Raw genomic sequence first — 23184 nt, 5'->3', positions numbered from 1 at the left:
GCATCTGTTGTTGTATCCAAAGAACCTAAGGGGGTGTTTGGTAGAGGGAATTGAGGGGTGAGAAATGGAATTGGAAAGAATTCTCTTGTTTGTTTATGAAAGAAAGAGGTGAGAAATGGAAATAAACCATTTCCATTTCTCTGATTTTATTTCTCTACAAAAAGAGGAGAATTGGATTTCCAGGGTTTCATTTCTCAGCCTCACTCTCTCACGCCTCTCCCTGCTCGATCGACTTGCAGCCTATAATCACCCACAAATCATCTCCAATCCAAGAACCGATCTCAGTTATCATCATCATAATAATAATAACCCGAAACCCTCATTCGTTCTTCATCTTCACCGTACAACACACACACACACACCATCACCGTAACACACATCCGCCACGTCACCACGCCGATAACCGTCAATTGAATCGAATGCTTCACACTTAATATTATTATTATTATTATTAATTATTATTAGGTTTCTCAATTCCATTCACGAAAAAACCCTAAGGTACGTTCAATTTCTCTTATTTCTGTATATTACCATCACTGCTAACGATTCAATCGTTATAATAACGAAATTGTTAATAGTTATTGGATAATGCTGTGTATTGCTAGTGTAATTCGATTGGAATGTATTTATTATTATTATTTAGGTTTGGATGTTGATTTGTATATTTTTTTTATAATTTTTGGTTGGTGTAGGATTGTGTGTTGGTGAGAGGAATGAAATCATTTGACAGGATTGTGAAAGATTATTGTTTTTGGTAGAATGAGAAATGTTGTGAGTGGTATAATTATTAAGAGATATGGCACAGCAACAATCTTCTCGCCTCCAACGGTTGCTGACTTTACTCGAGAGTATCTTTTTATTGCAATCTTTCTTTTCTAGGCTTATTGTTATTATCATTATTATATTGTAAATGCATATTTTGTGGGAAAACGGATGAGTTTTTAGCAATAAGTTTATAGTTTGGTTTCATAACCGGCTTGCCTTTGAATTGTTTAAAAAGTGATTAGGTGCCATGCATGTATGCCTAATCATGCAATATGGGAGTTTAGTTGAAAAATCATTAATATATATAGTTTAGATGGATTTAGAGTGGTGATACTATCTGATGCAGCAGATTGACATAATTAACGGTTGGAACTTGAATGTCACAATTTGGATTTGGTATGAGAGAAGCAGCTTAATCTAGAGTTAGGTTAATATTAGCTTGAAATAAGGTAGAGTGAAAATGTGTACTTTTTCATGTTCATGCTGGCTGCTTGTATTTCTTGACCGTTGTTAAGCTGGCTCGACACAAACCACACGATTCACTGCAGCTCGCCAGATAGGGGAGATTGCAAAATTACATCCTCAAGATTTAAGCTCTTTGCTACGTAAGGTATGTATTACTGCATTGATTTATTTTAGTATTGTTTTTTAGTTTGGGACATATTATGGCGGTTGTGCATTCAAATTGGTTTGATTATTGCTTAATGCATTTTTCAGGTATCACAATATCTTCATAGCAAAAACTGGGATACCAGAGTTGCGGCGGCTCATGCCATTGGAGCAATTGCTGGATGTTTCAAGCATTTATCTATGACTGATCTCTTTAATCTTGTTGAGACAAAGATGAAGGAGGCTTGCATAAACTGTTCTGTTGAAGAGGTTGTTTTTTGGCCAACATCTCTCCCCAAAATAAGTGCTAGCACTTCATTCCAGAGGTTTTTCTTGGTCCCTTACGTACGCCCATTTTTTGCTCTGTTTCAGCTATTGATCTGACATTTTTTATTGACAGCTTTGAACTCTCTAAAGTGTTGGTACATGGGGCTCTTTTGGCTTCCAGAGGACAGGTACTGTATTTTTTTGAACTTTTAGCTTAGAGTCTTGTGGATATAGTTAATCTTGATATATTGATTATTCTGTTTTAGGAGTATGACCTTGCAAGTGATTCTGGCAGCAACTCGAAAGAAAGACTAGCCAAACAAAGGCAAAACCTAAAGCGGCGGATGGGTGAGTTGTGAATGTGCTATTACCCTTGGCTATATTTGCATCGTGAAATAATTTCTTTATTGAATTGCTTTAAACTTGTATGTCTGATAGCAGGTTTGGATGTGTGTGAGCTGTTTACGGATGTACAAGGTTTGATTGGAGACGAAGATCTTGTGATGCATAAACCTAATCCCGCTGGAAGCAGTGTACCATCTGATTTTTACCTACAAAGACCGGGGCGTAATGTCCAGCAGTTTGTTGTAGATGTGGTTCCTGGTTACAAATCAGAGGGGGAAAGTGCTCGTCAAAGAAACTCCTCAAAACGTAAGTGTTTGGAATGAATACGTGAAGGTATATTCTAAAAAATATATACCGATGGTTCAATGGGATAGTTGTGTTGTATACCGATGGTTCAATGGGATAGTTGTGTATGGTTGAAGTATGTTTTGTATGTGAATTGGTTTTAACTATGGTTGATGTTTTTTGCTTAAAAACTATGTTTTGTATGTGAATTGGTTTGATCAATGCATATTTTGGTTGGAATTTATGCATCTTTTTATATGTTTTTTATTTTTTAATAAATATTTGTTATGAAAAAAATACTTGTGCTAATGATAAAGTTGATATAAATTCTCTGTTTATTTTCTATGTATCAAACAAGAGAAATGATTCTCAGCTATATTTCTCTACTGAAATCTCTGTACTACCAAACAGAACAGTCAATTCTCATTCTCCATACCAATTCCCTTTCTCTGCAATTCCATTTCTCTATTCCATTTCTCTACAATTCCATTCTCTGTACCAAACACCCCCTAAGATCAGCAACTGGAAGTAGCTAGTACTCAGCTTCACAGGTAGATAACGAAACTGTGGTCTGTTTCTTGCATTGCAAGGTGACAAGTCGCTTGCCGAAGAACTGACACCCTGCCAATGTAGATTTGGCATTCAGCTTACAGCTTCCATAATCTGAATTAGAATAAGACCTTAACACAAACTCATCGTCTTATGATACCAGAGACCGACCCCCTGACATCCCCTGAGATAGCGTAGAATTCTTTTGATGATCATGAGATGTGAAACCTTCGGATTTGACTGTTATTGGGCGCACAAACAAGTAGCATACATGATGTCTGGCCGAGAAGCAGTCAATACATCAATGAGCCTATCAGGATTGGTATAAAGTTTGGTCAACCTTCTCCCTGTTGGTATCAGGACCGATACCATGATTCAATGGTAGAGGAGTACTGATTGCCGATGCATCAGACACGTTGAACTTCGTCAATACGTTATTGACATACTTTGTCCGATGAATGAAGATACCATCTGACATATTTTCTACTTGAAGTCCAAGAAAAAATTTCATCTCCCCCATTGCACTCATTTCAAACTTCTTTTTCATGACTTCTTCAAACTGCTTGCACAGAACATCGTTTGTCGACCCAAAAATGATATCATCGACATATATCTGCATGATCAGTAGATGTCCATCAACGGATTAGGTGAAAAGTGTACAATCAACGATTCCTCTGATACACCGTTGTCCAAAAGATGTTGGGACAACGTCTCATACCAAGCTCTCGGGGCTTGATGGAGACCGTAAAGAGGTTTATCAAAAAGATACACTTTGTCTTTGTGGATGGGATCGACAAACCCCGGTGGCTGTCCCACGTAGACGTCTTCACCAATCTTTCCATTAAGGAATGATGACTTCACATCCAACTGATAAACTTTGAAACCTTTCTAAGAAGCAAAAGCTAGAAATATCCTAATAGCCTCTAGCCTTGCAACTGGTGCATAAACCTCGTTGTAGTCGATACCTTCTCTCTGATTGAATCCCAACACAACAAGTCTTGCCTTGTTTCTAACAATAATCCCATTTTCATCCCTTTTACATTTGAATACTCACTTGGTATTAATCTGATTCTTGTCTTCAAGTAAGTCAACCAATTTCCAGACCCCGAGCTTTTCAAACTGCATTAGCTCCTCTTGTATGGCATTTACTAGCTTTCTTCAGTTAGGGCCTCTTTATACGTTTTCGGTTCCACCTAAGAAATAAAAAATTTTAATGAGAATTGATTTTGTAATGGGAAACCTTCGAATAGAAACACTGGAGATTCTAATCAATTTGACGTCTTGTTTGCACCCCAGCATTCAAATCTCCTATGATATTATCCTCGGGATGATAGGATAGAGTTCTCGGCCCCACCTCGGTAGGTATTAACACTTCATATTGGAGATTGTTCTCATACACTTTAGGAACAACAGTGGATGGAGAAATAGCTTCAATAATCTCCTCATCTAATTCACCATCATCATCAAAAACTGGATTAGATTCTGTAATATCATCAGATTGAACATTATCAGGTACATCTTGAGGAATAGACGCAGGTTCTTCAGGCATAATCACTTGATTTTCCGACACTTGTTGATTGTAAATCATAGTCAAAGTTTCTTCGAAAAAATCTTCCTCGGGGAGTTTGAAGCTCTCCCAAAGACTCTCATAATCAAATAGTCTAGAATCCCCTGGTCGTTGAACAGTAGACGTGTATCTTTGACAATCCACATGTTGTACTTGAACAACCTTGTGGAGGCTAGGAATGTAAACTCTTCTGAGTAGACTAGCATACCCCACAAAGAAACCTTCTACAGATTTTGGACCAAATTTCCCACTCGGGTCAAGAACAGTACACGCTGATCCAAACGGTTCAAGCCACTTCAGATTAGGTTTTCGTTGATTTAGTAGCTCAAAACACGTCTTGCCGAATTTCTTGACTGTAAGCACCCGGTTCAATGTGTAACAAGCTGTCGCTACTGCTTCTGACCAAAAATTAACTGGTAACTTTGAATCAGAAAGCATAGTTCGAGCCGTTTCAATCAAAGTTCGATTCTTTCGTTTAGCAACCCCATTTTGTTGTGGTGTGTACGGTGCATGTAACACCCGTTAATTTCTGGTTTAAAGATTTTAAGCATGTAGAGTATGTATATTTCTCGGGAGTTATCTGGCATCTTTCATTGACCCGACCCATTTTCTCGGTACGTTAAGTTATCAAATATTTCCTTTCAAGTTGCCAAATCTTACAAATTTTGAGGGGCTTGGATGAAACATTTTTATATTATAACAATAAACAAACAAAAAACCTAACCCTAGCCACTCTTGTCCGATCGGCAGCTTCAAGGCCCCCCCTGCGATTTTCCTTTTTTCCGGCCAATTCGTGAGCGTAAAACATCAATTAAAGGTTAGTCTAACATCCATGCAAGTCTTTTTCACCATTTAACCCGTTATTGAACACGTTAGGGTTGAGTTTTGATGATAACAGTTTGCTGACATATTCATATCCGTTTATTGTAGGGTCTGTAACACGATGATAATCCATTTTTTTTGATCGATTCTTGATTCCATGATGTTCTAATTTGAGTCTAGTTTCCAGAAAGGTATAATATATAATTTATGGACAAGATTTGAATGGTTTTTATGAATTTATAAAATCGAGTGTCAAAGCTGATGCAGGATGACGGACTCTGGTTTGTCTTCCCGACATCATAACTCTTTTTCAACAAGTCTAAATTAGTTGGTTCTACTTTTGGAACTTAATATTTTGAGTAAGAATCAAACTCAGTTGGAATCGTTTAATTTGGTTCGGTAATGAATTTTATAAAAATAAAACCATTTTGTTGCGCACTGAAATAGCTGCACGTATCTTGCTGTATTGGAGGAATTTTTATAATTTTTGTGTCGACTAGAAAAATATAATAAAAATATTTTTATAAATATAAGACATTTATTAAAGTCTGGCAAAAATTTAATAATTTATTTAAAAGGTTATCCTATATAATTAAATGCATCTTCGCATGCTAAAATCTGCACGTTTTACTTGTTATTGGTCGATAGGTTCGTTTTAGGCTTAACCAGTGGATGTTCAATTGTGTTCTTGTCGAGGCTGTTTGTAGTGAGTTTTTGCACCAAAATCTTCCTAGGTATGTCCCGTATATCATACCTAAAAAATCATGTTCATTGGTGTTCGTTAGATTGGTCAACTAGTTGTAGCTTGATTGTTAGTGTTCGGTTGACTAGAACTATAGTTTGTTGCGTTTTACGCGAGGGTGGAAGTGATTAACGACCAATTCAGATCGGGGGAACTTGGTTTGATGTACGGACTTTTGAAAAATCATTTTTATAAGTTATGGGGCTGAATTGGTTTGTCGGTTACTCCAACCGGTCGGTACAAGCGCGATTGCGTTTATTGAGTAGTTGGTGCGTTGTACTTGCGAGTTACCGACCCATTTGACTTGTGTAGCGTCGTGTGGACTTGTTGGCTGTGATTTTATCATAATGGGTCCACACGGGGCTGAGTTGGATGTTAACGGCCTAAACGACTCTTAAACGCGCGTATTGGTATCACCTAGTGCTTCCGGGGGTAATTTGGCAATTCTTTGTTCCCGGGAGTATCTAAGGGTCGTATTGGTGAATGTGAGGCCTCGGGGGCTGTTGTGATTTAGTTTGATGAGGTCGATGCTTTAGGTGACCCGAACCCCGTTAGAACGTCTCATAGGATAAACGAGTCATCTTGATGTCATTAGTATTGATTGAATGTAAACTGGCAGGTGTTTGAGTCTTGGGATTACTTAGGGATTCTCTAGCTCGTGGTGAATCCGTGTCTCGTGTCAGGTGAGTTCATGATGCCCCTTTTAAATCTTTTTAAGTTTTGGGCTAGCATGCACACCTAAACGATTTTGCTTGATGAAATATTTAAACTATTTTATATAGGCTTGCTCGTATATGGTAGGCCTTGGGATGTCATAGTATGTATGTATATATTATTGTATGGCCAATATTTGGCGATGTTAGTAGTCGTTATCGACTACGGATGTTACGTATGCCTACTTTGTGTTTGCATACGTTGATGAGATGTTACGTGTTTGGGTTGTACGTTTGCTCGACCCTGATGTTACGTGTTTGGGTTGTACGTTTGCTCGACCCTGATGTTATTACTTGGATGTTATATATATATATATATATATAGGGATGTACTTATAAAGATGTTTATATGTAGGTTTGTATGTGTATATATATATAAGGATGCTTATTTATCGAAGATGATGGCCTAACTGATGTATCCCTATTATAGTTTAAAACCTTTGGGAATGACTTTGTGTACATGTTAGTGTGAGTTTCAGGTTAGGAGGTGGATGCATTGCCGCTTAGACGTGCACGAAGCTACTTGGACGGTGGAGAGCATACTTAGTCGGATGTTTCAATAATAATAAACGTTTTCTTTTTAACATTTATTTAAATACATTTAAATTGGTTTTGGGAACTTATTTTATTATTTATGTTTTCCGCTGAATTATACTCTGAATTGGTTATTTTAATGAAATGTATTATTTTCAAGTTTAAATATTTTTATAAATGTTTTGTATGAATACCAACTGTGGGGTTCCCGGGGTTCGGGGCCTTACAGTGCACTGAATTCATAAAGAATCCCCCGATCATTACAGTACTCAAGCATTTTGTTGTTCTTGAATTCCGTTCCATTGTCACTTCTTATTCGACGGATCGGTAGATTATACAAATTTTCCAACTTCTTGAATAAGATCATAAGGGAATCATATGTCTCATCTTTTGATTCCAAAAACGTCACCCACAAAAATCTCGAGTAATCATCTGTAAGGCCCTGAACCCCGGGAACCCCACAGTTGGTAATCATACAAAACAATTATAAAATATTTAAACTAAAAAAAATCAATCGTTCCATTAAGTAACCAATTTCAGAGTAAAATTCAGCGGAAAACGTAAATAATAAAATAAACCCGGGAATTTTGCCCAAAACCAACTTAATTATCTTTAATAAAAACTTTTAAAAGGAAATGTTTAATAATGAAGTCTTCAAATCCCGTATGCCCTTCACCGTCTAAGTAATTTCGTGCACGTCCAAGCGATAAGGCATCCTCTTTCTAACCTGAAACTCACACTAACATGCACACAAAGTCAGCTTAAGTTAAGTGAGTTCAAGTTTTAAATAAGTAACAAAAGTCTTAATAATCATTCCAACGGTTTTAAAACTGTAAATGGAAATACATCATTTAGGTCATCACATTTAATAAATAATCATCCTTACGTATGAACATCTCTAGACGTGCATTCCTATATATATATATATATATAACATTCAATAATAACATTCAGGGCCGAGAAAACGTACAACCCCAACACGTAACATTCCATTCAACGCATGCAAACATGAAGTAGGCTTACGTAACATTCCGTAGTCGATAACGACTACAACATTCGCCAAATATTGGCCATACAATAATATATATGCATATACACATTCTATAACATTCCAAGGCCTACCAATACTAGCAAGCCTATGCAAAATAGTTTAAAACATTTCATCAAGCAAAATCGCTTAGGTGTGCATGCAAACCCAAAACTTAAAAAGAGTTAAATGGGGCATCAAGAACTCACCTGAAATCAACCAAACACCTGCACCGAGCTAGGAAATCCCTAAGTGCACATTCACAAGTAAGGACCTGTAAATTGTACACAACGCGTTACTAAACTAAACCGTAAGAACACACTTGCCTAATGGGCCGTTCAAGCCCAACACTTTGGCCCGAGGCCCAATCCATACCCAATTACTTTACCTCAGCCCCTAAAACCCTTAAATTAACCAAATCCACCCTACGATCATGGTCGGGGCTAACCATGATGCACAACTCACTTGTCGGTATGCAAATCGAGTCGAATTTGCGCGCACCAAATCTTAAAACCAATTTTCAAACAAATCAGCCCCAAATGGACCAAATTCCCATCTTAACCTTTTCATACATCATAATTATGTCCCCCAAGTTGATAGGGTCGACGGTTCCTTTTTACAATGCTCACTTTAATGTTTAAACGACAATTTGCGCACAACCGACTCGATTAACTAATCACCAACCTAAACAGCTCCGAGTTCCAAAAAAATAATTTTCCCACAGCCCTTAAACCCCCTAGGGCCATGCAAACTGATTTGGTTGGTCATTCAATCGATTAACGCATCAAACTCAACAATTGGCAATTCTACACCCGATAAACCGTAGTTTTCGAACTAAAATCAATTGACCGACCTAAACACCTCCAATGGCCACAAAATTTTAATATGATGTACTACACATACCTAGGAGGATTTCGATGCAAAAACCTCACTCAAAATAGTCCTGGAAAAGCTCAATTGGACAACCACCCGGTTAGCCTACAACAAGTCGTTTTTCGATCAATACGCGTAATTCAAAGGTCAATTAACGTGTAAAAGACATGGGGAATCATAAAACCGACCTGGAATTGAAGTTTTTATGGATCAAAGCTGGCTGGACAGAAGAATTTCGAGCAGGGAGGGTCTCTCTTCCGATCGGCGCTGCATGGGTATTAGGGTTAGGTTTTTTTTATATATTATGATATAAAATAAATTACACTCTGTAAGTCCCCGCGGGGCGTCGCCGATCGATACGAGATCCGCACGAGGTCTAGGAGTGCGGAATCCTCCTAGACTCGTTTATGGTGTAGAAGACGAAGAACACGATTACACACAAACACATACACGAACAAACACACGAATGGATAAACACATTTGCAGATCTTTTATATAATAACCGAAACTCGTTACATACCAAACATGAAAACAAACGACACGGCCGACCCGAGGTGAGATCTACCTTGGGTCGTCCCACACGACTTACCCTCTCGGTTTCTCTCTAGCTACTTGAACTGAACACAAAACACTCTAATTTTCTGGATTAACTCAGCCGTAACCTAATGCTATATAACCACGACAACTTCGCCTGGCATGTTCAGGCGAAGTTGTCACTAACTTCGCTTATCTAACAAGTTCGCCTATATCAGCGAACTTGTTAGCTAACTTCGCTTAATACACAATACTAATCCAAACGACTCGATTACAGACACTATATACTGAACTACTGACATCATGTACCAACAGACTCCCCTTGGCAGTAGCTTCAATCTTTATCTTCAAACACGTGTCTTGTAATCTTCAACAATCTTGTATCTTCATCTTCAAGCATGCACTACTTCTCGTACACATATCGAAACAACTCTTTGATATTTCCTCGCTTCGTCTTTCCAAGCAGGAATATAAAATATCTTCTTCTCATTCAGCACCTGCAGATCAGCTTGAGACAAGTTCACTAGATGCATCGGATCATAGACTCTCAGCAGCTCTTGTTCATCTTCGTCCTCCATTACTGCTTCAGTTGTCTCACAATCTACATACCACCACTTCAGATCTTTCAGCACATCCTTGGGCATTTGTTTCATCGGCACTTCTTTTAAACAACGGATCGACTTATACTTCATGATCATCCAAGGCTTGCCATCTGCTCTCATCCCTCTATCTTTGTCTTCAATGAGTTTTCCCTTTTGTGGTTTCAACAGCTCGAACTTCTTCTCTTTTATACTTTCCTTCCAAACAATCTTCCTAATGAATCTAGCCATATTATCATCACTTCTGTTTATTAACCCCAATCTGGCTAAGTCTTTCACTTCACACTCAGGCAAAGTATTCAACGATCTCAACAGCCTTTTGAAGTACTGAACACCATCATATCTTTTAATCACAAAGAGCCTCAACTGCTCATCATATATCCAGCAAATAATCCCCTTTCTCGATTCAGCATAACCTCTAATGTTTTAATTCTTCTTAAACATAGTAGGGACCGCCGGTTTCTTCATTTTTACGAACCATTGAGCATAGCCTTCTTTCCATCTTGGCTGCTCTTCCCATTCCGTCTCATCATTTCCAATCTCTTGACTCATATCTGCCTTATCAACATCCGGAATTTCATGCTCCATATTCTCCTCTACTTCTCTCCCTCTTCTATCTCATTATCAATAACAATATCTGCACCAATCTTCTCTATCTCATCAACTGGTAATATATCATCATCACCTATATACTCATCATCCATCTCCTCAACCACGACCACCACCTCATCACCAGTACCGCCCGCTGCACTTGTTGACTCCCCCTGAGATGTGAAAGTCCCAAGAGCTTGTTCAGTTCTTGGCAACTCTCCACCTGCACCTTTCGATGCATTGGGATCATCGTCTCTGTCATTTCGCTTCTTAGTCCTCAGCTCATCGCCTTTACAGCTCGTCTCCCCCTGAGATGCCAAGAACTCCTTCAAATCATCAATGATTTTGCCATGTTCTATCAGCAGGGACGACTGTATCTGATTCTCTACAATGAGGCGTTGAATAGCATGGGTCTGGATAAGATTCACCCTTGATTATTCTGCAACGACCCGTTCGAGTGCTGCTATTCGTTCTGAGTCTGATAAGGTTGCATCGAAATCAAACCTCAGATGAGATATATCTTGAGTGTACTGAGGAGGGATTTCCAATGTAACCGGGACCTCAGAAGTAGGCGTAAACGTAACCGCAGGTGGCAACGTAACTGGTAATCCTGCAGTTGCTACAACCGTCGACTCAATAAATCTTGCCACGACCTCCGTTGGAGTAAGAGTTGGAGGTGGCAACGATACAATCTCAGGAGCCGAAAGTTGGAATGTAGTGGGTGGGAGGCCGAATGCTGATGAGGTAGCCACCACGGGAACATCCGTGGTGCTTGGCCTTGTAACTTGTAATAATGAGGGAACCATGGTCATACCGGACAGTGCGGGTGGGGTGAAACGTACCACCCTCGAGCTCTCACCAGCTCCCGATCCTGCACCTGCCCGTTCCCTTCTTGATCTGCGAATCAACTGATGTACTTCCTCCTCATAATCTGACTCGTTGTCATCATCAGTTCTCTTTCTTTTCCCATGAATACGTTCTTGATTTACCAAAAATCGTCTCGCTACATTCACATCATTATCAGAATCAGAATCAGCTACCGTTGTAGCTGCCCTAGTCACATTCACACTCGAGACTTGTGCAATCGAGACTTGTACATTTTCCTCTGGATCCACCCGATCCATATCAAAGAAGCCTTGACCGCCAAACGTGGCATCAAGGTCTACATTCTCCTCCGGTGACACAACAGGAGCAGCAGGTATAGCTTGAGGTGCTCCAGCCTGTTGTGGTGCCGGGTCCCGAAACTCGTCCCCACGAGCTGGCACATACTCCGGGTTGATCAAGTACCCAAATAGTGGAGTATGTCGAGGACGGAGCTCAGGTTTGCTCCTCGCACTGGAAGATCTGCATTGGGCGAAGATTATTTTACTCACACTTTCTACATATCTGATTGGGCGGCGCTGAGGTAGAGTGGGAGCAACATGATTCAAGATCATTTGGAGAAACCTTGGATACATGAGAAATCTCTCACGCGCCACCGCTCTTCTTTGTCGATCTATCTCATAGAAGACCATCTGACTAAAGCTGTAACGCTTATTGTAAGTCAGAGCAGTCATCGCCGACTGCATGGTCGCGCCCATCCCATCAGTACCAGCCTTTCTCCCTGATATGCACACGATCATGACATGCATGAGAAAGCGCCACTGATCTAGTAAGAAACCCTTCCTTCTCTGAGTATCTCCCAAGGAACCAGAATATCCCATTCTCAGAAACGCTCCATCACGGAATGGAGCCACAAAATCTGTCGGGTCATCCCTCGTCTCATCTCCAAACCGTAAAGCCGCCCGGATCTGTTCAGATGAGAACTGAACAATCTTATTGTTAACCGTTGCACGCATCACCGGGGGCTCGACGCAACAGTCATATTCCACGGTCTGCCAAAAATCCTCGATGTTTGGCAAGGATATCGGTAGAGTTGTGGTAATCGCGTGGAATATACGCCAGCGGAGTAAGAACGTGATGATCTCGCGGAAATCATCAACACCACTCGCGTCCGGGTCTAATGTTATGTACATGTTATGACCCGGGAAAAACTGTCTTTGGTTATCACCTCCATCATCACCGCCTGCACCACCTGCTCCAGCTACAGCAGCCATATCTGCATCAAACAGACTAAGTTAGATAAACGTCAAGGCAAATCACAAGTTCGCCTGTTACCATGAGCGAAGTTGTGATTTATTCTGTATAGGCGAAGTTAGAGGTGGGGCGAACTTCGCCTCAACTTGAACTTCGCCGGATAACAGTTAAGTAAAAAGGGCGAGGCGAAGTTAATGATAACTTCGCCTAACCACAACATCGCCTCATATACTGTTGCATAATTAATTATCAGGCGAAGTTAAACCTCAGTCGAAGTTACGGATAACTTCGCCTAAACTGTAACTTCGCCGAATATGAATCGGCAACATATAGGTTTTTCGAATCGACGTGTAGTTGGTGAATTTGGAGATTGAGGATCTCGTAAAACATGTTTTTATGAAGTTCTAGACGATCAATATGATTACGACCACGTAATAACAAGTTTGAAAATCGGGTATTGGGTTTTCGAATAAGCGAGGTCGAGAATCGGGTCGAAACGATCGATGATTCACGGCAATAACATTGATTATACGATACTATGACCCTACACACCTTTAGATCGAGTTAGAATTGAGAAAGTGTAACACAGATGAATCGAGATCGATAAGTTCGCTTAGGGTTTAGGAAATAAGTTCGTTGGGTTTTGAAATAATGAACAGTTTGACCATAGAAATTTCTTTATATAGGGTCAAAATTATACAGGAGAAGTTATGGATAACTTCGCCGGTATTAAAATTTTCAAAACAAACCCTATAATTTGAACAATTTGCAATTAAGTTTGAAAACATCCTTTAAAGAGTTAAATGATACGATCAAGACCAAGTAACCAGGTATTAAATCAAACAACTACATAAGTAGTAAAATATTTTAACGATAAAGTACACGGGATCAAATTTCAGTCTCGACAGGGACTACCATGTTTTAGAAAAGATCGGAACAGGAATCATACTAACTACGTGACTGTCACACAGATCCGTGTTCAGCTGTATTATGACATAAAGAAACAGGTTGTAAGCAGGTAAATAACTTAGAATGGTTTTCATCGTTTCTGTGATACAAGTTAGGTTCAATTAAGCTCAAAACTTAAATGGGCAACAACTCAGAGATTATGATGCCTCATATCTATTCTCAAAGCGTATTTGGCTTTCCCCAAGCCACCCCGAGTTGACCTCGACCCGTAGTGCCTGATAGTAATTACTCATCGATCTTCAGACTCTTCTTCCCGTTCTCTATCTTGCATCTTGATTGAGAAGTATTAACATTATGAACTCTAGAATGTCTCAATAACACACACATTTTTTTTTAAGTATTTACACAACTTCAGAAAAACTACTGCAAGTCCCGAATCTGGATTACTGTAGTATCTTGACACGCTATCTTCACGGTAATCAGAATACTCACGGGCTCGTGTATGACTGGGTAATCGCTTTTCTGCCTATCATTCGGAAAGATATATATGGAGACATACACAACTCTTAAGGAGTTTCCACGTAAAATCGAGTAGATTTAGTTAGTATCACTTCTACTTTTACGCACCATAAAAAGCTACAATGACATACAATGACTGTTCTAAAGTCTTTTAGGCCTAATAACTTCACTAGTTAAGCACACAAAATCAGTATATCTATCACTTTCCAAGGTTGGATCAGTTTTCTGTTAAACATAGTAAAGGAACTTCTTACGAAGTAGTAGACTTGAAAAATAATTTCATCTCCCAAAAAATTTTTTAACTTCTATCGCCCCGATCAAGTCAAAGTCTTCAGGTAAACGGCTATCCTGAAGATCCAATGGATCAGCTAGACCGACCACATACGAGTATGTGTCCTTCTAACTAAGTATGATCGACTAATTTTCAGCGAAAGAATAAAAACACATCATAAACCGCCCCGGTCACTTTCAGTCATCTGGTTAATGGCTATCCTCATATTCTACAAGTAGAAATGAGGACCAAACATATCCGAAGATATGTCCTTCAAACTGAGGCAACCGACATAATTCTAAGCGATAGTGATTTTTTTTTTTTTAAGCAAAGTCACAAAATACGGTTACTCGGGATTGATCATCCCATTCAGCTCAACAAGGTTTTGAAAATGATTTTTGTCAAACGCTTTAGTAAACAAGTCAGCGAAATTATCTAATGTATCAACCTTTTCGAGCACAATCAGTTTCTTCTCAGCACAATCCCGTATAAAATGATGACGGATGTCAATATGTTTAGTTTTACTGTGCTTTACGGGATTGTTAGTTACTGAGATGGCAGCAGTGTTATCAATGCAAATAGGAGTATGAGTGAAATTCAGACCATAATCGCGCAACTGTTGTTGAATCCAAAGAACCTGGGAGCAGCAGTTTGATGCTGCCATGTATTCTGCTTCACAGGTTGAAATGGCGACTGAGGTCTGCTTCTTGCACTGCCATGACACTAATCTGCCTCCAAGAAACTGACAACCACCAGTTGTTGACTTCCGACTCTGATTGCATCCTCCATAATCAGAATCTGTGTAGGCGACCAACTCCAAGTCTCCTCCCTTCGTGTACCACAACCCCAGCTTAGGTTTGCCTTTGAGATAGCGCAATATCCTCTTCGCACCCTTCAAATGAGATTCCTTTGGGTTTGCCTGAAAGCGTGCACAAAGACAAACTGCAAACATAATATCAGGTCTAGAAGCAGTTAAGTACATTAAAGAACCTATTATTGCCCAATATTGGGTTGGGTCCACGTCTGCATCGTTGTCTGAATCAGCACCCAATTTATGGTTGACGCAGACTGGAGTATCAAATGGAGTGCTGTCCTTCATCTTGAAGCGTTTAAGAACATCATGGACATACTTAGTCTGATGAATGAACATCCCATCTTTCTTCTGATCAACCTGCAGTCCTAAAAAGAAAGTTAGTTCACCCATAGCACTCATTTCAAATCTCTTTTTCATGACGGCCTCAAATTCCTGACACATGGCGACTTTTGATGCAGCAAAGATGATGTCGTCCACGTAGACTTGCACCAGAAGAAAGTCGCTCCATTTTCTCTTAAAGAACAATGTGCTATCAATCTTACCCCTTTCAAACTCATTCTCAAGCAAGTAATCGGATAGTGTTGAATACAAGGCACTAGGGGCCTGATGTGTAGGTTCCCAGCCAGATCTACACGAGATCCCTACGTAAGACGTTACGAGTATAGAAAACAATACGAGCTAACACACGATACGATAACCAAACACACGTTGTATTCCAACCGTAAACACGTGATACTATGATCACCGATACAAAACTCTCTGACTCAAATACAAAATAAACTCTGATTGTATTAACTTCTAATGAATAAGCCGTAACAAACAGCTTATATAGACACGACAACTTCGCCTGGCATGTTCAGGCGAAGTTGTCCCTAACTTTCCTTGTCTAACAAGTTCGCCCATATAAGCGAACTTGTTAGTAACTTCGCTTACATACAAAACTCAAATCTAACTAACACGATTACAGACACTCGACACTGAACTACTGACATCATGCACCAACAGACTCCCCCTTGGCAGTAGCTTCATCTCTTTAGCTTCAAACACGTGTCTTGTAATCTTCAATCTTCTATCTTCAAGCATGCACTCCTTCTCGAACACAAACCGAGACAACTCTTTGATATTTCCTTGCTTCGTCTTTCCAAGCAGGAATATAAAATATCTTCTTGTCATTCAACACCTGCAAATCAGCTTGCGATAAGTTTACCAAGTGCATCGGATCGTACACTCTAAGCAGCTCTTGTTCATCTTCGTCTTCCATCACTGCCTCAGCTGTCTCACAATCTACAAACCACCACTTCAGGTCTTTAAGCACATCCTTGGGCATTAGCTTCATCGATACTTCTTTCAAACACCGGATCGGTTTATACTTCATGATCATCCAAGGCTTTCCATCAGCTCTCAAACCTCTATCCTTGTCTTCAACAAGTTTTCCCTTTTGTGGCTTCAACAGCTCAAATTTCTTCTCTTTTATACTCTCTTTCCACACAATTTTCCCAATGACTCTAGCCATATTATCGTCACTTCTGTTTATCAATCCCAATCTGGCTAAGTCTTTCACTTCACATTCTGGCAGTGTATTCAACGATCTTAACATCCTTCTAAAGTACTGAACACCGTCATACCTTTTAATCACGAAGAGCCTCAACTGCTCATCATATATCCAGCAAATAATCCCTTTCTTCGCTTCAGCATAGCCTTTAATGTTGTAACTCTTCTTAAACATTGTAGGGACCGCCGGTTTCTTCGTTTTGACGAACCACTGAGCATAGCCTTCCTTCCATCTAGGCTGCTCTTCCCATTCAGACTCATCACTTGCCATCTCTTTACTCATATCTGCTTTCTCAATATCTGGAATGTCATGCTCAATATTTTCCTCAACTATCTCTCCCTCTTCTATCTCTGTATCAATCACAATCTCTTCACCAATCTTCTCTATCACATCACTCGGTAGTACATCATCATCACCAACCAAAACATCATCCATCTCCTCTACATCCACCACCACATCATCACCACCAGCTGCAGTTGTCGACTCCCCCTGAGTTGTGGAAGTTCCAAGAGCTTGATCAGTTCACCTGCATCTTTCGATGCATTGGGATCATCGTCTCTATCATTTCGTCTCTTGGTCTTCAACTCGTCGCCTTTACAGCTCGTCTCCCCCTGAGATGCCAAGAACTCCTTGAAAGCATCTATGATTTTTCCATGTTGTACCAGCAGGGACGACTGCATCTGATTCTCTATAACTAGGCGTTGAATAGCCTGGGTCTGGATAAGATTAATCCTTGACTGCTCTGCCATGACCCGTTCCAGTGCTGCTATTCGTTCAGAATCTGATAGGGTTGCATCGAAATCGAACCTCATATGTGATATATCTTGAGTGTACTGAGGAGGGATTTCCGATGTCACCGGGACCTCAGAAGTAGAAATAGACGTAACCGCAGGTGGTATCGTCACCGATAGCCCTGCAGTGGCCACAACAGTCGACTCTATAAATTGTGCCATGACCTCCGATGGAGTAACGGTCGAAGGCGGCAATGAAACGATCTCAGGAGTCGAAAGTTGGAAAGTAGTGGGTGGGAGGCCAAAAGTAGACGAGGTAGCCACAATGGACATATCATATAGAATCTTTCATTCTGATGACACTATATAGTATGCATACAAGATGTATTAGGGCCAATTCTTTTCTTTTTTCTTTACAGTATTCTCTTTTACGATAAGAAAGCGCTCTTAGTTCAGTTCGGTAGAACACGGGTCTCCAATACCCGATGTCGTAGGTTCAAATCCTACAGAGCGTGATTCGGATCTTCTTCAATCGAATTCGACGGAAACACTAACTGGAACTGGAATAACAATCTTAATTTGACCTCCTGGATATAAAAGAAAGGAGGAGGTAAAAAAGTGGGTGGGGGGTGTTAATTAATCAATGGTCCAACTGATCGCCACGCCTGTATTGTAAATATGCAGTTACAAATAATCAAAGCCAAAGTAATAGGAATTAGACCTAACACGATTCCAAAAAGAAAAACTTCAATCATTTCAATTTGTTTGAAAGGAGAAAAAAGAGGTAATATCTATACCTAAATATTAATCCGAATTACCACGAATCTCGATGACCAAGAATTGTAAATTGACACGATAAGTAACTAGAAATACACAGAAGTTCGCGGAAAGATTTCCTTTTATGAATTGTGCAATTCATTTCAAATAAGTCGTATCTTGCTCAGACCAATAAATAGAGCTGAGGTTATAGTTAAAACCGTTAGTAGAAAACCGAAATAACTAGTTATTATAGGCATCAAGGAGCTAAATGAAATATGTTTTTTAATACATATGTTTATAAAAAAGCACTTACCTGAGTTTCATTTTTTACAAAATAGGAGAGAAACAAAAATACCAATTGCAAGCTTTTGATTCAAATATCATTATAGACAGCACTAACAAGGATAAAGTCACAGCTTTAAAAAAGAAATTGATTAATCGTCTGTACCATCTACGCATACCGTGTTTGCAATCAGCGAATGCATTCTTGGATCATTTTTCAATTCAACTAATAAGAATTAGGTCGTGTAATTTCGTTTTAAAACGTTACGAGTATAGAAAACAATACGAGCTAACACACGATACGATAACCAAACACACGTTGTATTCCAACCGTAAACACGTGATACTATGATCACCGATACAAAACTCTCTGACTCGAATACAAAATAAACTCTGATTGTATTAACTTCTAATGAATAAGCCGTAACAAACAGCTTATATAGACACGACAACTTCGCCTGGCATGTTCAGGCGAAGTTGTCCCTAACTTTGCTTGTCTAACAAGTTCGCCCATATAAGCGAACTTGTTAGTAACTTCGCTTACATACAAAACTCAAATCTAACTAACACGATTACAGACACTCGACACTGAACTACTGATATCATGCACCAACAGACTCCCCCTTGGCAGTAGCTTCATCTCTTTAGCTTCAAACACGTGTCTTGTAATCTTCAATCTTCTATCTTCAAGCATGCACTCCTTCTCGAACACAAACCGAGACAACTCTTTGATATTTCCTTGCTTCGTCTTTCCAAGCAGGAATATAAAATATCTTCTTGTCATTCAACACCTGCAAATCAGCTTGCGATAAGTTTGCCAAGTGCATCGGATCGTACACTCTAAGCAGCTCTTGTTCATCTTCGTCTTCCATCACTGCCTCAGCTGTCTCACAATCTACAAACCACCACTTCAGGTCTTTAAGCACATCCTTGGGCATTAGCTTCATCGATACTTCTTTCAAACACCGGATCGGTTTATACTTCATGATCATCCAAGGCTTTCCATCAGCTCTCAAACCTCTATCCTTGTCTTCAACAAGTTTTCCCTTTTGTGGCTTCAACAGCTCAAATTTCTTCTCTTTTATACTCTCTTTCCACACAATTTTCCCAATAACTCTAGCCATATTACCGTCACTTCTGTTTATCAATCCCAATCTGGCTAAGTCTTTCACTTCACATTCTGGCAGTGTATTCAACGATCTTAACATCCTTCTAAAGTACTGAACACCGTCATACCTTTTAATCACGAAGAGCCTCAACTGCTCATCATATATCCAGCAAATAATCCCTTTCTTCGCTTCAGCATAGCCTTTAATGTTGTAACTCTTCTTAAACATTGTAGGGACCGCCGGTTTCTTCGTTTTGACGAACCACTGAGCATAGCCTTCCTTCCATCTAGGCTGCTCTTCCAATTCAGACTCATCACTTGCCATCTCTTTACTCAAATCTGCTTTCTCAACATCTGGAATGTCATGCTCAATATTTTCCTCAACTATCTCTCCCTCTTCTATCTCTGTATCAATCACAATCTCTTCACCAATCTTCTCTATCACATCACTCGGTAGTACATCATCATCACCAACCAAAACATCATCCATCTCCTCTACATCCACCACCACATCATCACCACCAGCTGCAGTTGTCGACTCCCCCTGAGTTGTGGAAGTTCCAAGAGCTTTATCAGTTCTTGGCAACTCACCACCTGCATCTTTTGATGCATTGGGATCATCGTCTCTATCATTTCGTCTCTTGGTCTTCAACTCGTCGCCTTTACAACTCGTCTCCCCCTGAGATGCCAAGAACTCCTTGAAAGCATCTATGATTTTTCCATGTTGTACCAGCTGGGACGACTGCATCTGATTCTCTATAACTAGGCGTTGAATAGCCTGGGTCTGGATAAGATTAATCCTTGACTGCTCTACCACGATCCGTTCCAGTGCTGCTATTCGTTCAGAATCTGATAGGGTTGCATCGAAATCGAACCTCATATGTGATATATCTTGAGTGTACTGAGGAGGGATTTCCGATGTCACCGGGACCTCAGAAGTAGAAATAGACGTAACCGCAGGTGGTATCGTCACCGATAGCCCTGCAGTGGCCACAACAGTCGACTCTATAAATTGTGCCACGACCTCCGATGGAGTAACGGTCGGAGGCGTCAATGAAACGATCTCAGGAGTCGAAAGTTGGAAAGTAGTGGGTGGGAGGCCAAAAGTAGACGAGGTAGCCACCACGGGAACACCCGTAGCGCTTGGCCTTGTAACCTGTAGTGATGAGGGAACCATTGTCATACCGGATAGTGCTGGTGGAGTGAAACGTACCACCCTAGAGCTCTCACCGGCTCCTGATCCTGCACCTATCCGTTCCCTTCTTGACCTCCTGATCAACTGTTGTACCTCTTCCTCATAATCAGACTCGCTATCATCATCTGTTCTCTTTCTTTTCCCATGTAGTCTTTCTCGAGTTACCATAATCCATCTTGCCTCTGCCACTTCATCATCAGAATCTGAGCCAGCCACCGTTGTAGCTGCCCTAGTAACATTCACAGTCGAAGTACGTTCAACCGGAACCTGAACGTTCTCCTCTGGATCCACCCGATCCATATCAAAGAAGCCTTGACCACCAAATTCTGCATCAAGGTCCACGTTCTCCTCCGGTGACACAACAGGAGCAGCAGGTATAGCTTGAGGAGCTCCTGCCTGTTGTGGTGCTGGGTCCCTAAACTCGTCCCCTTGAGCAGGCACATACTCCGGGTTGATCAAGTACCCAAAGAGTGGAGTATGTCGAGGACGGAGCTCAGGTTTGCTCCTCGCACTGGAGGATCTACATTGGGCGAAGATCCGTTTGTTCACACTCTCAACGTATCGGATCGGACGGCGCTGAGGAAGTGTTGGAGCAACATCATTCAAGATTATTTGTTGGAATCTTGGATACATGATGAATCGCTCACGCGCCATCGCTCTTCGTTGACGATCAATCTCATAAAAGACCATCTGACTAAAGCTGAATCGCTTGTTGTAAGTCAGGGCAGTCATCGCTGACTGCATGGTCGCGCCCATGCCATCAGTGCCCGCCTTTCTCCCTGACATGCAAACGATCATAACATGCATGAGAAAGCGCCACTGGTCAAGTAAAAATCCTTTCCTCCTCTGCGTATCCCCCAAGGGACCAGAGTATCCCATCCTCAAAAACTCTCCATCACGAAAAGGAGCTACAAACTCTGTTGGGTCATCCCTGTCTCATTCCCAAATCGTAAAGCCTCCCGGATTTTTTCAGAAGAGAACTGAACAATCTGATTGTTGACTGTTACGCGCATCACCGGGGGCTCGACTCTACAGTCGTATTCCACTGTCTGCCAGAAATCCTTAATATTGGGCAAGGATATTGGCAGAGTTGTTGTAATCGCGTGGAATATCCACGAGCGTAAAAGAAAAGTGATGATTTCGCGGAAATCATCAACTCCGCTCGCCTCCGGTTCTAATGTTATGTACATGTTGTGACCCGGGAAGAACTGTCTCTGGTGATCACCTCCGTCATCACCACCTGCACCACCTGCTCCAGCAACAGCAGCCATATCTGCAACAAACAGGTTAAGTTAGATAAACGTCAAAGCGAATCACAAGTTCGCCTGTTACCATGAGCGAAGTTATGATCAATTCTGTATAGGCGAAGTTAAAGGTGAGACGAAGTTGGGAAACAACTTCGCTTCAACTTGAACTTCGTCTGATAATAGTTAAGTAAAATGGTCCAGGCGAAGTTACGGATAACTTCGCCTAATCACAACATCGCCTCATAAACTGTTTCAAAATCAATAATCAGGCGAAGTTAAACCTCAGGCGAAGTTACGAATAACTTCGCCTAAACTGTAACTTCGCCGAATTCGAATCGGCAACAGTTAGGATTTACGAACGACGTGTAGATGATGATTTCGGAGATCGAGGACTCCGAAATACATGATTTTATGAAGTTTTAGACGTTTAAGTAGTTTACTATCACGTAAAAACAAGTTTGAAATCGGGTGTTTAAGGTTTCGAAAGACGAGGTCGATAATCGAGTCGAAACGACCGATGATCAACCTCAAAAACATTGATTATACGATACTATAAACCCTACACACCTTTAATCGACTTTAAACAGAGAAAGAATGAACACAGACGATTCGATTGAGAACTTCGCTTAGGGTTACAGAGAGAATAAGTTCGCTGGATTGAAAAATAATGAACAGACTGACCTTTAAAACTTCTTTATATAGGGTCAAAATTTTACAGTTGAAGTTATGGATAACTTCGCCTATTGCAGGCGAAGTTAAGAATAAGTTCGTCGGTATATTAAACTTTTCAAAACAAACCCCTATAATTTGAATAATTTGCAATTAAGTTTTAAAACATCCTTTAAGGCATTAAATGATACGATCAAGACCAAGTAACCAGGTATAAAATCAAACAACTA

The 23184-nt window shown here is 40.4% G+C and overlaps 1 non-coding gene across 1 annotated transcript; it reads left to right on the top strand.

Annotated features, from left to right (window-relative positions):
* The first annotated feature begins 18135 nt into the window (after positions 1–18135).
* Positions 18136–18209, top strand: TRNAW-CCA (transfer RNA tryptophan (anticodon CCA)). The gene has a single exon. It is a non-coding gene; the product is annotated as a tRNA-Trp (tRNA).
* Positions 18210–23184: the final 4975 nt, after the last annotated feature.

The sequence above is a fragment of the Bidens hawaiensis genome, unplaced genomic scaffold, assembly GCF_021521415.1.
Source record: "Bidens hawaiensis isolate Kalapana, Puna unplaced genomic scaffold, B.hawaiensis_p1.1 tig00016358_1, whole genome shotgun sequence".
Classification (NCBI taxonomy): domain Eukaryota; kingdom Viridiplantae; phylum Streptophyta; class Magnoliopsida; order Asterales; family Asteraceae; genus Bidens; species Bidens hawaiensis.
This window is presented reverse-complemented; position numbering and strand designations above follow the sequence as displayed.